This window comes from Schistocerca nitens, chromosome 5, assembly GCF_023898315.1.
Source record: "Schistocerca nitens isolate TAMUIC-IGC-003100 chromosome 5, iqSchNite1.1, whole genome shotgun sequence".
Classification (NCBI taxonomy): Eukaryota; Metazoa; Arthropoda; class Insecta; order Orthoptera; family Acrididae; genus Schistocerca; species Schistocerca nitens.
The window spans coordinates 23,538,882-23,553,305 of record NC_064618.1 but is presented as its reverse complement, the minus strand read 5'-3'; positions in this window follow the sequence as shown (position 1 = coordinate 23,553,305).

Sequence of the window (14,424 nt, the reverse complement as noted above, 5' to 3'; positions counted from 1 at the left end):
TTGTGGTGGGTAGACTGCCTGCAAAATAAAGACTCATGTCTAGCACAGGCAGGGAGTTTTCCCGCTATTTTCCTCTACCTCAGACCGCCATCTTGGATTATGTCACAGGCGGGATGACAACACCCTCTGGTGGGAGTATTGTGTACCATTACAGTTGGTGTCTAGATCTTGTGGTGGAGACACTGCCTGCAAAATAAAAACCTAAGTTCAGCACAGGCAGAGTCGTTTTCCCGCCATTTACCCCCACCATCTTGGGTTACGTCACGAAAGGAATGACAGTGCTCTCTGGTGGTGGCGCTGTGTACTAGGTCAGCTGGAGTTCAGACCTCGTGCCTTTAATTGTATACATAAAGACTGGTGCATGATTTCGACAGTTGACGATTAGCAAACATGTTTGCAGAGTCTTTTAGATGGATTATTATTTTGACAATTTACGAGTTGTTTGTCTCTCTGGACCTAAATGTATTGCATTATTTACGAGTGGTTTGCATGTCTGTAGGCTGTGCAATGTGTTATTTTTGTCAGTTTACAATCAGCAAGCGCATGTGTAGAGTATTATACATGAGTTATGTAGGAGTAGTTTGCAGGTCTGTATGCTGTGGGGCATGTCAGAGCGTGTGTTGTGTATCAGTGTGATAAATATACTCCATCCCTAAATAAATTGCTCCAAAATAAATAAAGTACATTCCTTTCTCTCTCCATCAGCCTAGTGCAGACTGAGTCCCTTTGCCAGCAACCCCTAGTTAGCAGTGGCAGCTGGGCGACTTAGTTTAGTGGAGGTGAGCTTTGTTTCACACAATTTTCTTAGGTTGGTATCGAAACCCCAAGTGACCTTTCTTTACTGCCGAAATTCAAACTTGGCGCCAGCTCCTAGGAGGAGTTGGTGGTCGGGTGACTGAGGTTAGTGTGGGTAGCCCAGGTGACCTATCTTCCTGCGATTTTCTTGGGTTAGGACAGATAACTGTGGTGTGATGCATTATCCTGTTGGACTTTGAACTGTCCACCATTTTTCTGGGGGATGGGAGGGGAGGGGTGTTTGGCTATTGGAGGTAGCCCTATTGACATTCTTCCCACCAAAATTCAAACTTGCCACCAAAATCCGCCATCTTGAATGACATCATAGCTGTATATTGGATGATGTCATGTGCTGTTGCAAAGCCTACACGGCGCCATCTTGGATGACGTCTTCGCCGCCATCTTGGATAAATCTGGCAACAATGGAGAGTGGCCCAGAACAAACTTTGTTCCAATACTCATTTGCATCTGTACAGATATAAACGCTAGCTGTCTCTCTGAATGTAGTATGGAGAAGACCTTAAGAAACGTTCTAAAATCACTTTTTTTTGCTCACAGATCATGTATGTTGTCTCCCCCATGAAACATGGATCTTGCTATTGGTGGGGAGGCTTGCGTGCCTCAATGATAAAGATAGCCGTACCATAGGTGCAACCACAATGGAGGGGTATCTGTTGAGAGGCCAGACAAACGTGTGGTTCCTGAAGAGGGCAGCAGCCTTTTCAGTAGTTGCAGGGGCAACAGTCTGGATGATTGACTGACCTGGCCTTGTAACACTAACCAAAACGGCCTTACTGTGCTGGTACTGCGAACAGCTGAAAGCAAGGATAAACTACAGCCGTAATTTTTCCCGAGGGCATGCAGCTTTACTGTATGTGGCAGATCACATAACTAATGAGGAGGTATTGAATAGAATTGGGGAGAAGAGGAGTTTGTGGCACAACTTGACAAGACGAAGGGACCAGTTGGTAGGACATGTTCTGAGGCATCGAGGGACCACAAATTTAGCATTGGATGGCAGTGTGGAGGGTAAAAATCGTAGAGGGAGACCAAGAGATGAATAGACTAAGCAGATTCGGAAGGATGTAGGTTGCAGAAGGTACTGGGAGATGAAGAAGCTTGCACAGTATAGGGTAGCATCGAGAGCTGCATCAAACCAGTCTCAGCACTGAAGACCGCAACAACAACATGTATGTTGTTCACTTGTCTGTGAGCTGCTGTATTTACTTCTACAGTTTTGTCAACATAAAGGCATTAATTAGCAGCAAACACATACTTGTATATGTTACAATAAGGTAATCAGGGAAAGTAATGAGAAGTAGCAGAAATGAGAACAACGTCAAACTTAACATCAGGACTGATGGTTAAGAAGTAGATGAAGTTAAGAAATTCTACTACCTAGGCAGTAAAATAACCAATGACAGACGGACAAGGAGGATACCAAAAGCAAACTAGCAACGGAAAAAAGGTCATTCTTGGTCAACAGAAGCCTACTAGTATCAACCATAGGCCTTAAAGAAGAAATTTCTGATCACCATCTAAGCTACTATTACTTCCCCCAGTAGACAAACAAACGATCTTAGGGTTACATACACGATAATTTAAACAAGTAACAGTCCAAGTCTGCTCGATGCACATTGCCTCTTTTATGTGTCAGAAAGGTGTAATGTGTGCTATAACTCTGCCAGCAAGACAATTACATCTTCTAGTCATGTACAGTTATTCTGTGCATTTTCATATTTACAGTCTCTACAGATTTCCATTTTGTTTATATGTACGACGAGTGGGGTTGAAAACAATAGCATTAGGAACTATTTTACGTCATGTAGACAAATATTGTGTTACCCATTTTGCCCACAAAGCCCTTTTCACCCTCTATCAGCAAACGTCTCATGATTTCAACGTCAATATGCGCTCAATGTGTTTCGCTTCTTTTTGTTCTGAAATCATACCTCGTTACACCACATCCGAGTATTTGCAACTGGCTTGTATTAGATGAAGAATGCCACACCATTCAGAATAAAATAACATTACCGTTTTCTCACACACACAGAACCAGTGGGAGAATAAGTATTTCTTCTTGTCTCTCTAGAATGCACTCTTGTTCCACTATTGAGGCATGTATGGTATCACTGCATCTCCCTTTCCATATTCCACATGTAAATGTACAGTTGTATACATGCTGTAAGTGCTTACGTAACAAGGTATTGCTTGCTACTTTTGATACCACCCAACGATGATACAGAGTCCCAACGAAGCCATGCTATCAGCTTATTCCTCCAAATGTCATCACTAAGTGCCAGAGTAAATGCTGTAACACACACACAGGCATACCTGGATTGCTGTGAGGGTAGAATGTTGGGGCTATTCTGTTGTAAACACACACATAGTACAGTTACGGTATTTTGTGTCTTGGCTTCCTTGCTGGGAACAGCACTCCTACCTTCCACCAACGATGAAGGCATCGTAAGAGGCTGCGGCAATGGTGCATAATCGGAAGTGGCAGTGTTGGTTCTAATGTAAGAGGCCCTACCTTTCACACTGCACCTCAGCTCGTATGTGGGTGTGTTCATACCGAACATTATCCAAGAATATTTTGCTCATTACCCCGAGCTTAGAGCAGTATTCCCATATGTATCATATGCTAGATCCCACCCAATCACTGTTCCTGAATTGAGGGCTGGTGGATCCAAGTTTCGGACAACAACTTGGACGATGCGTGAGTGGATCTACACAGAACATTATAGGAGAAATTTTTTCCACAGATGGATGTTGGCTTTTGTAGAGGGGGCCAACATGAACAATTTTTCCAGTTCTAGTGTTTAGTGGATACACACTTAATACTATTTCTGAAAGGGGGGGAGGGGGGAGGGGGGAGGTGGGGAGGGGGGAAGGGGGGAAGGGGGGAGGGGGGAGGGGGGTCGCAATTGGGATGACAACAGATGGAGCCACGTGGCACTTTTAACTGTGTGCAGCGGCTGTGACACCTGCCGAGTGCTGGTGACTCAGTCCTCCTCCAATTGTAGTGTGAGTGGAACGGGAGCGACTCGCATCACGTTTGGCGCCTACCAGAGGGCAAACACTACACTGTGTATAAGCGCAAAGTGCTAATATTCAACGTATACAGTGGACGAACCTCAGGCAGGTAATACCTACTTGCGACTTTCCGGCTTCTATGAGGCATCTCTCGATGACTGTGGACGTAGAATGATGTGGGTTACGTCTGTTTTGAAAATGTTCCACATAAAATCTTACAGCAGCCCTCCCACTGCCATATGCAAGCACCACGTTGGTCATTTCCGCAGCTCTGTACTGGTACGTGTCGCACTGCCGTCGACTGGCACACCACGTAAGATCTGTAGCAGGACGCGTACAAGGGCTGTGTGGAGCAATGTAGCGCACGCGCAGGAGTGTTATTACGCTCAGGGCGCCCATCCGCAGTACACAGAGCTCTGGAGGTTGCACGCCCTCCACATTCTGAAACACAACTAACTGGGACAAATCGTCACAACCGTTCACACCAGTCTTCGACGCTCTCCAGCGCCCAAGCCGTAAGTTTCCGGATATGGATTCCTAGTTGAAAACGGACCAGTTTGCCTTCCTTCGAAACACACTCAGCTTCTTCGGCCTTTTTGGGACACAGTGTGTACATAATAATAAGAATTTCGTGTGGCTCAATGGCCTGGAGCAAGTCTCCCTAGTGGACGCCACTTCGGGGGCTTGCGTTCCCGTGACCCACCCCAGTTGTCCAAGTGGGGAAAGCGGGCCTACAGTTTAACGTGGAAATCGCCCCTCGTGTTGTTTCTGACGAGTCCTGACATCTGTGACAGGTGAAGGCTTGGTTAACACGAAAACTGAAAAAAATTTCGTCCGATTCGGACTCGATCCCGCAATCCCTCGGTTTCCAAGTTCACGTATTAACGCAAGGCCATCATGTCCGACATGTATGTAGACAATTGATCCATAGGTTTTGATGAGTGAATTTTTGCGAGTGTCAAACTATCTTTTAACTGCACTAATTTAGAAGCTTAAATTTTTCACATCCTAAGTGACCCCCAGATTTTGGTATTTGACATAAACTTCTGCTTGATATTGAAAGGCGTATGTACTCGATGGCAACGATGGTGAGGCATGATATTTGACCAGAGTCAGCGAGGCAGTAGCGCGGCAGTCGCGAGTTAGCTTTTAGAGAGAGTACAGTTGCGAGCTAGTGGTTGCGAGTAGCGCGTCGGAGATGACGCAGTCGCGGTCTAGATGCGAGAGAGTTTAGTTGTGTGTGAGGAGTCGGCGGGCGTCGACATCGCACTCTGGTCAAGATTCAGGATGAGGTATATTATTTTTAAGTAAGCAGCCTTGCGCTCAGCTAACGATGTAAATTAACTGTAACTAATTTGTGCAATAATCGCCCCAATAATAATTTTGATTTCAAAGCAATTTTTTACAAAAAAAAATCATTTGATTCCCTTGCATTTCCTTAAAGAAAAGTTTCAGTTAAATTAAAAAAAAATACTTGCAATGCATTTCCTCCAAGCCGCGGCCAACAATAAGAGCAGAACTTTGACATGCAGTTATACTGAGGTAAGAAATTAATTCTGATTTCGCACAGGGCCAAAGACTGATATTTCCGTCTATTTGCGTTTCCATTGTCACTGAGATTTTCATTATCATTGAATTAACTTTCATTTTGTGAGGAACTTATACTTGGGTCAGATAGGTAATTTTTATTTAATTGTCTTTGTCATTAAATTTCTCTGGGAGCTTACACTTAGCTCTAGGTCCATTTCCATTTGAGTAAGATTAGACTTTCATGTGTGCGGGGAGGTTACACTTGGCGACACCCAGTCCAGGATCGTATTTCGTGAGAATCTTTTGAAAAACAGTCAGATATCTGCTCTTATTTGCTTAAATATAATTACAATTTGGCGCAACGCTTTTACTAATTTGTGACTTTCTTTCCTCAGATCATCGGCAATTCGTTGCTCTGTTGTATTTGTGTGTTATTTTTGCATTGTGCTTATTTGTTTTGTGAATAATTTTGACTATTGTAAAAATGCCGCGAAAGACTGTGAATAGTGTATCGCAAGGTATTTTGAACGAAATAACCGACTTAAACAACTTTACCGATAGTACTTGTGACACGCAGTATAATGATGACAATCCTGCGTTCACTGACAATCAGTGCGTTCCGACCATTAGTAATGATGTAGACCTTAATGATGAACAAACGAACTCGATTGTGTCTTCTGTTGATTTGACGACAATCGATGACGCGGGACGCTCTATTGTAATGAGCGCTGCCCAGCTTAACACAACCGGTTTACTAAATTCACGTAACGAACCGACAAATTTGTCTAATGAAAATGAACAGGATACACAAAGTACGACGGATTTATTTAATTCCGAAATAGTGAGTGACAGTGTATGTCCGATTGATAATCCTTTTTGTAAATTACAGAATGACCAAATGGTCACACAAAACGAGACAATTCCAGATCCACCATTAATTAGCACTGAGAATAGAAATGTTAATTTTGGCTCGGATCAAATTATGGCACTATTGCTGCAACGAATTAACCAAATTATTGAAGACAACCAGAGTGAAGATTTCAAACAACAGATTGAGAAATTAGACAACCTTAATGAAGATAAACAATTTAAAGAGAATTTCAGACAACAGAGTGAAGATTTCAAACAACTTAGTGAACAGGTCAAACAACAGAGCGAAAAACAAGACAAACTAAATGAAAAATTAGATAACAATTCCAGGCAGCTTAGTGAACAAATTAGAGCCGTTGCCGCACAGTGTCACGACACTAAGGTACAGTTACGCGAGGAAATTGAGGCTTGTTCAAAAAAAAAGTAGCGAAGAAATTAGGTCTGTTGCTCAAGAATTAAGGGAAATGCAAACAGCTACAACAGAAACACTCAGAGACGAAATTAGCGGAGTCGCTAAACAATGCTCTGAAAAAGCTACACAATTACGGGACGAATTTAAAGCAATGACAGCAGAACTTTCGCGCACAATGGATGAAAAGATTGACGCGAAATTCGAACAACAGAATACTCAAATTAACGAACGTCTTAGTCTTCACATACAAAACAGTGATACGCGTTTCCGTAAATTTATTCAGGATCAAAATAAAGTCAAACGTCAAGTCATGGAAACAATCACTGCTCAGAGACAGGAAGACAAACGTAAAATGTTTGCGAAGGCAAAAACATATATAGACAACAATATTGCCACAGTGTCCGACGAAATTAATACATTCAAACAGTCGAACACAGAATTACGTGACGAAATTTCGGATCTTAAATCAAAAACAGACACATACACAACAGATTTTCAAACAGTGACCGATAGACTCGAACAATTAGAACTAACACAGGATTCCGATGTCGTCAAAGCTGATGTTAAAAAACTGAACGAAACTACACGTAAGTTGCAAAAACAGATTAATGCCACTGACACTAAAACCGATGATCAGGTTAAAATACTGACTGAAAAATGTGATGAATTGGCCAGTCGTATTGACGTCATCGAAAGTACTAATGACAATAAATCAGATGATACTTCACCGGTTTCGTTTAGTCAAACACCTGAATTTCAAAATTTGCAGCAGACAATTAATGAGATTGATTCGTCTAATAACACGTTGCGCAGAAAGTTGTCAAGTTTACAACAAGAAGTAGCAGAGAAAAAAAATATTTCGGTTAATAACACATCACAGCAGACGCCACTTTTCGAACATTTGTCTGAGTCACGCAGCGCATACAATTTGGCTAATTTACCAAAAGCTGAAAAGCTACGCAAGTTGAAGTACGAAGTGACACAGACAAACAGATTTTCACACAAACCTGAACGTGTTCTCAAATTCAGTGACGAGAACGTAGATTATAAGCAATTTGCATTTGTAAGAAAATCTAAGGAACATAATAATGACAGAGTACAGATACACGATTTGAACTGGTTACGTCGATTTATTTTTGTACTTTCACCAGCTTGGTCTGTAACAGTGAAACAAACTTTGAACCTGATACGACAATTTGCTTTTGTATTTTCATCAGCATTGAGTGTAATACAGAAACGACAATTAGCATGGATACAGAAATTTATTTCGGAATTTATACTGCCATTGCCTGTGACGCAAAAGTTAAATTTTATTTGTAGCGCATATACGACCTCAGGGGATTCATTACGCTTTAATGAATATGTGCCGTAGCGAGCATAGGGCCCCGAGTTGTAGTAGTGCTGTTTCATCTTTAGTTTTTTGCACTGCTGCCTTCTCTTCTACTATCCTTTATATCTATCAAAACAGCTCTTTAACTATTGCTCTGTCTAGTATTAAGAAATAGGTAAAGAAAACCCGATAAGACAAACTTTTACCGAATGTGACAATTTTCAGTAGGCACTCCCGTAATGACAACTAACAACGTAATTTTAATAACAGATAAAATCGTAATCATCAGTATGTATAAAATTAGCAGCAACAGCAACCACATTTTTGTAACAATGGATGTTTTTTCACCGCAATAGCATGAAAGTCAACCGCTTAGCATACGTAACCAACAATGCAGTCTATAAGGTCAACCAAACTTTAATGTTTCGACGCGTGCACGTGTTGTCCCAGCTACAATAAATAGTAACACACAGCAGCAAAGAAATAACTACGTACAGACAACACACTATTTCGACTCGTATCGTAATGCGCCGTATAGAAGTGACTATTATGACAGACGTAAAATTAACGAGCACAATTTTTCAGCGTACATTTCATTACAGTCGATCTTTTCAGCAGCAAGAAGTCAGCAACAACATATAACCATGAATGAAACAGACAATAGGTGTCATCTATAGCGTAACACGTCAGTAAGAAATAACAGAACAGTTCAAATAGTCGAAATGCCACAGCATCCTCTCATAAACAACAACACGTACGACAGAATTTAACCGGATACAGCACAGATTGCATATTCCAGTAACGTAAGCAATACTTATTGACACGCAGAATTTTGTTCACGAGAATGTTATTTGAAATATGCTTTGTTGAATGCACCACTTTTATCGCACGCAGATCTTATTCGAAATTTTTCCATTGCCACCGACAGTTCCAACACCGCTTTAGGCGTACATATTTTCCAGGAAATTGAAGAAGATGGTTCTACAGTAATTAAAAACATCGCATTTGCAAGTCGTATTCTATCACCTGCTGAACGAAATTATTCCGTTACAGAATTGAAACATTATGTGTTGTATGGGCATTTACGAGATTTCGGCACTTTCTTTATGGCAGACATACCACCGTTTACACAGACCACAGAGCTATACAATTTTTACTTTCGGCTAAATTCACTCATGACAGATTAAGTAGATGGAAACTTTATTTACAGGAATTTAATTTTACGATTGTTCACACTCCCGGTACACAAAATGTTATAGCAGACGCACTTTCTCGTTCTCTCAGCAACAATCAGCAAGACGTAGCAACCAACTTCTGCAAAGCAAATTTCAGTGTCATGTACATTCAGCAAGTTGCATTTGAAAATTTTATTTCATCGTCATTACAGGACATAGCACGAGAGCAAAGCAAAGACAATGTGTGGAAAGAAATTAAACACCTTTGGGAAGATAAGAATAATGTTACGATTAGGAACCACTACACTGTACGCAATGACATTCTGTTTCGCCGCTCTCATCCTGACAGCAACAATTGGTTATTATGCATTCCTGACGAACTGGTTAATAAATTAATTTGGTATACTCATTTAAGCTACGCACATTACGGAGCCAGAAAATGTTTTCTTATACTGAGACAGAACTGTTATTTTACAAACATGGAAAAACGTATACGACGAGTTTTAGCGTCATGTAAAATTTGCCAGAAAGCTAAGTCAGACACCACTTCACATATTCCTCCATTATATCCTATTGTACCTGTTAAATTAAGACATATGGCCGCAGTAGACATTTTTGGTCCGATTCCGAGAACTAACAGAGGTTTTTGCTACATCTTTGTCGCTGTTGAACTCACTTCAAAATTTGTTACTTTCACTCCGTTACGCAAAGCTACTGCTAAAACTGTTTCGAAAGCATTTGTAAAACATTTTCTATTTCATGTAGGGCATGTGATGAAAGTAATTTCAGATAATGGATCACAATTTCGTTCTGCTATATGGACACGCATGTTACGAGCTAGAAACATTTCTCCGATCTATATATCCAAGTACCACGCTTCTTCGAATCCTTGTGAACGATTAATGAAAGAAATTGGTAAACTGTGTAGAATATACTGCCACAAAAGACATGTTAATTGGGACACACACATACACTCATTCCAAGATGTAATTAATTCCATTCCAAATGAATCCACTATGCTATCTCCGTCTGTAATACTGAAAAACGTTGAACCACCAAACAAAATTAAAGAATTAGTAACATTTCCTACATCTCGTCGATTACGACACCACGAAATAATTGACATTGCGCTGAACAACATCAAACGTGCCGCAGAGCGCCGGAGAAGACAGCAAAAACAGGTTTGTAGACGCCGAGACTTTCACGATGGACAGAAGATTAGTACGTACACACTATTTATCCAGCAAATTAAAAGGTAAGTGCAGTAAATTTGAACTTCTGTACGCAGGTCCATATCGGATTCGCAGCATTCCTCACCCCAATGTTGTACACGTCGAAACTCTGAGAACCAGGAAATCGAAAGGCAACCACCATTGGTCAAACATAAAACCCTTTATTGAGTGAACATACTTTATGATTTATCACGCCGTAATGCTATTTGCTAATTTTTATGAACATTTCTGCAATTATATTCACATGACTACTTATTGATGATTATCGTATTTTTTCTTGGCAAGTGCCCGGCAAGGTAAGGTTAGCAGGTCGCTCTTCTTGTCGTTACACATCAGACCGTGCATATTTTCCAGATGAACTTAAACATTTTTATGATTATCGTATTTTTTCTTGGCAAGTGCACGGCACGGTAAGGTTAGCAGGTCGCTCTTCTTGTCGTTACACATCAGACCGTGCATATTTTCCAGATGAACTTACACATTTTTATGACCACTTATGCAATTATATTTATGTGACTACTTATTGATGATTATCGTATTTTTTCTTGGCAAGTGCCCGGCAAGGTAAGGTTAGCAGGTCGCTCTTCTTGTCGTTACACACTAGACCGTGCATATTTTCCAGATGAACTTACGCATTTTATGAATAATTATGCAATTCTCTGTAGTGACGCATTAATTTTATCAAATTCTCTCTCCATTAAAGTCTTTAATTATCGCCTCTATTAATTACACTACATACAAGCTGAACACAACGAATGTCACATTTTGTCTTTCTTATGTATGTACGATTGTTTTCATGTTTTGTTTGTATGCACTGTGAACTAGTTAAGGTATAACACACACCAGTTGACTTTGACATTTTTTGCCCTATGATATCTCAACATCGTGACTATTTTACATTTTTCTTCTTTTTTTCTGCTGCATTGTGATATTCTCTGTACATTTTTGCCTTTGAACACTGTCTATGCTTTTGACATATTACGTTTTCTGTCATGTTATGCTGTATGCTTAATTGTGTCACCATTAACCAGTCATTATTTAGTGGGTATATGATTTAAATGCAAGGCATTAATCTTTGTTCATCAATTTCAGAAAGAAATGATGCGTAAAGGAAATAAATTAAACAGAAATGGGAATTTCACCTACGGAATAAACGAAAGAAGATGCAATAACTTTATGAGGAAGAGTAAATGGATTAGGATTAACAAGCATTAACAAGAATATACTATACTCATCGTAAAATAGCAGTCTTAACTAATTTTTTTTCTTTCAGAATACAAGGCAATTGATGCATGCTGTCAGACAGAACTACACATCTTAGTTTTAAGTGATGAAATATGCTAGAGATAAGGAATAGTTGTGTGATGAATAATGAAGTGATTTTTGCAGATGATAATGAATGCTGATGATGAATAATGATGAGGAATATACTAATATGGATAATGAAGTTTTTCTTTACAGGTGATGACGATTATGAAGTTATGATAATATGGATAATGAAGTTTTTTTTTCTTTACAGATGAGGATGATGTTGAAGTTTATGTATTTATGCTATGTAGTTATTTAAGTATTTGTTGCAGTTTGCTTTGACAGCAGGTGTTATATTGCGTAGTAGGATGACTGAAAGTTTTGGAAAGGACAGCTATGGAACACATTTTTTATACACATTTCACTACCTGTTAATTCGAAGTTCACTACTTTTCAGCATAGTCTGCGTTTCTTCTTTCAGCTCAATAATCCATTTTGTATTTTGTCCAGGAGAAGCTTTTCATGATACTTACTAAACTTGTTACTTATTATACCTGTTCTAATACTTGCAATTTTTTTACCCATTTGTGTATATCATTTACACATGTGATCACATATACTACCTTGTGTCACAACCTTGGTACAGCTGACGAATGACGTTACACATTTTTCATTTATAGGAACAACCTAGAAGCAATTTTTTCTCTTATTTCTTCTTGCTTTCCCTTATAATTACCCAAAGCAATGCATTGCTAGCACAAAAACAAAATGTATTAACAGTCCCACATAATGTCACTAGTTTATGATAATTCTGAATAATACTGATCAGCTCTGAATAGTATGTCACTTGGATAATGGCTTCTTAATTATACAAAAAAAATAAATAAATAAATATATATAAAAAATATAATGCTTTGTAACTGGCTAATAATTGCCACTGTTTACTGTAATGAGACTACTTATAATGCCCATGATTATTAATGCTATGATTGTAATTAGCTCATTTTAATAATAACTTGTTAATGATCTGAATAATACTGAATGAAGAACAATGTTTTATACTATTCGATACTTGATGGCCACTGAGTGCCAATAATTAATGTAATTAAGACTTCTGATGAACATTATTCTGTCATACTAAACATGGTTTGTAACTGGACAAAGATTGCCGCTGTTTATTGTAATACGACTACCCATGATGGCAATAATTTAATTTTATGAACATTATTCTGTAATACTAAAATACATGGTACAGAAATATTCAATAACTAGACTATGGATGCCGCAAACTACTTATGTAATCACTAATCAAGACTTGTGTGTTAGTTAATGTCCTTCACCTTCTGACCTAACTATCTGAAATTCTTGTAACATCCATTGTCTTGTCCATCCTCATTATCATGGAGCACTATATTTGGTTTTTGCACTAATTCTACGTTGGTGTGCCTCTTAAGAGCGTGGTGTTGACACGACATGCTGTCCACCACCGTAAGCGATGAAGACGTTATTATGGTCCCACTGTTTGGTGTACCTGGTGTACTGCCAAATGATAGCATGGAATAATACTACGACGTTTCAGTGTCTTGATACGTTGATAAATGCTTCTGAACTGCAGATTGTATCACTTGGTGTTGTGATTCTGTGGAAAGATATGGACTTTCAGTGCAGCTGTGTGCAAATTAAAGTGCTATAACCATGATGCAATCCTTTCCTTTCCTATCCTAATAGTGAAAATCATTTTAGCTAACATCATTTATGTTCATGGCCTATACATTTCTTTTCGATTTGTCGAACTCCAGTGCAAGTACACTTATGTCACCTGTCGACATGATTTTTTTTTGCCATTATGTTTATTTATTGTGAAAATGCTAAAGACATTTTTTTTCGATTTGTTCTCAAGTGCAGTATGTGTGCACTCTTGTCATCTATATTGTGATTTGATGATTTTTTTTTAACACTTGCGTTTATTTGTTATGAAAATGTTCAAAAGATTTCAGTGCATGTGCACTTATGTGTCAATATGTTTTCTACTGAACTTCAGTGCCTGTGCACTTTTCTCATTTTTCAATATGATTTGTGCTTATTCTGTATACCTTTTATGATTTCGTGATATGTTTAATACTTCAGTGCGTATGCACTTATGTCATCTGTTACTCATTGTATATACATTTCGTCATATGCTGATATGTTCTGAACTGCAGTGCATGTGCACTCATGTCACTTGTCAACATGATTTTTTTTTTTTTTGCCATTCTATTTATTTGTTCTGAAAATGCTACAGAATCTTACAGTGCGTGTGCACTTTGTTATCTATCAAATAATTTGTATATACATTTTCTGATTTGCTAATATGTTTTGTACTCACTGTTTGTCATTGTCTAATGTTTTGTACTCAGTGCATGAGCATCACGTTTAATTCCTGTTCTGAATATTCTATGAATTGTAAAAATTAATTAGTAAAAAAAAAAATTTGTTGCTCATGGCAAGTCCAAATGACTCACCATCGCTGCCAAATTTTTGCCCCCCCCCCCCCCCCAGTGGAGGGTTATGAAAGGCGTATGTACTCGATGGCAACGATGGTGAGGCATGATCTTTGACCAGAGTCAGCGAGGCAGTAGCGCGGCAGTCGCGAGTTAGCTTTTAGAGAGAGTACAGTTGCGAGCTAGTGGTTGCGAGTAGCGCGTCGGAGATGACGCAGTCGCGGTCTAGATGCGAGAGAGTTTAGTTGTGTGTGAGGAGTCGGCGGGCGTCGACATCGCACTCTGGTCAAGATTCAGGATGAGGTATATTATTTTT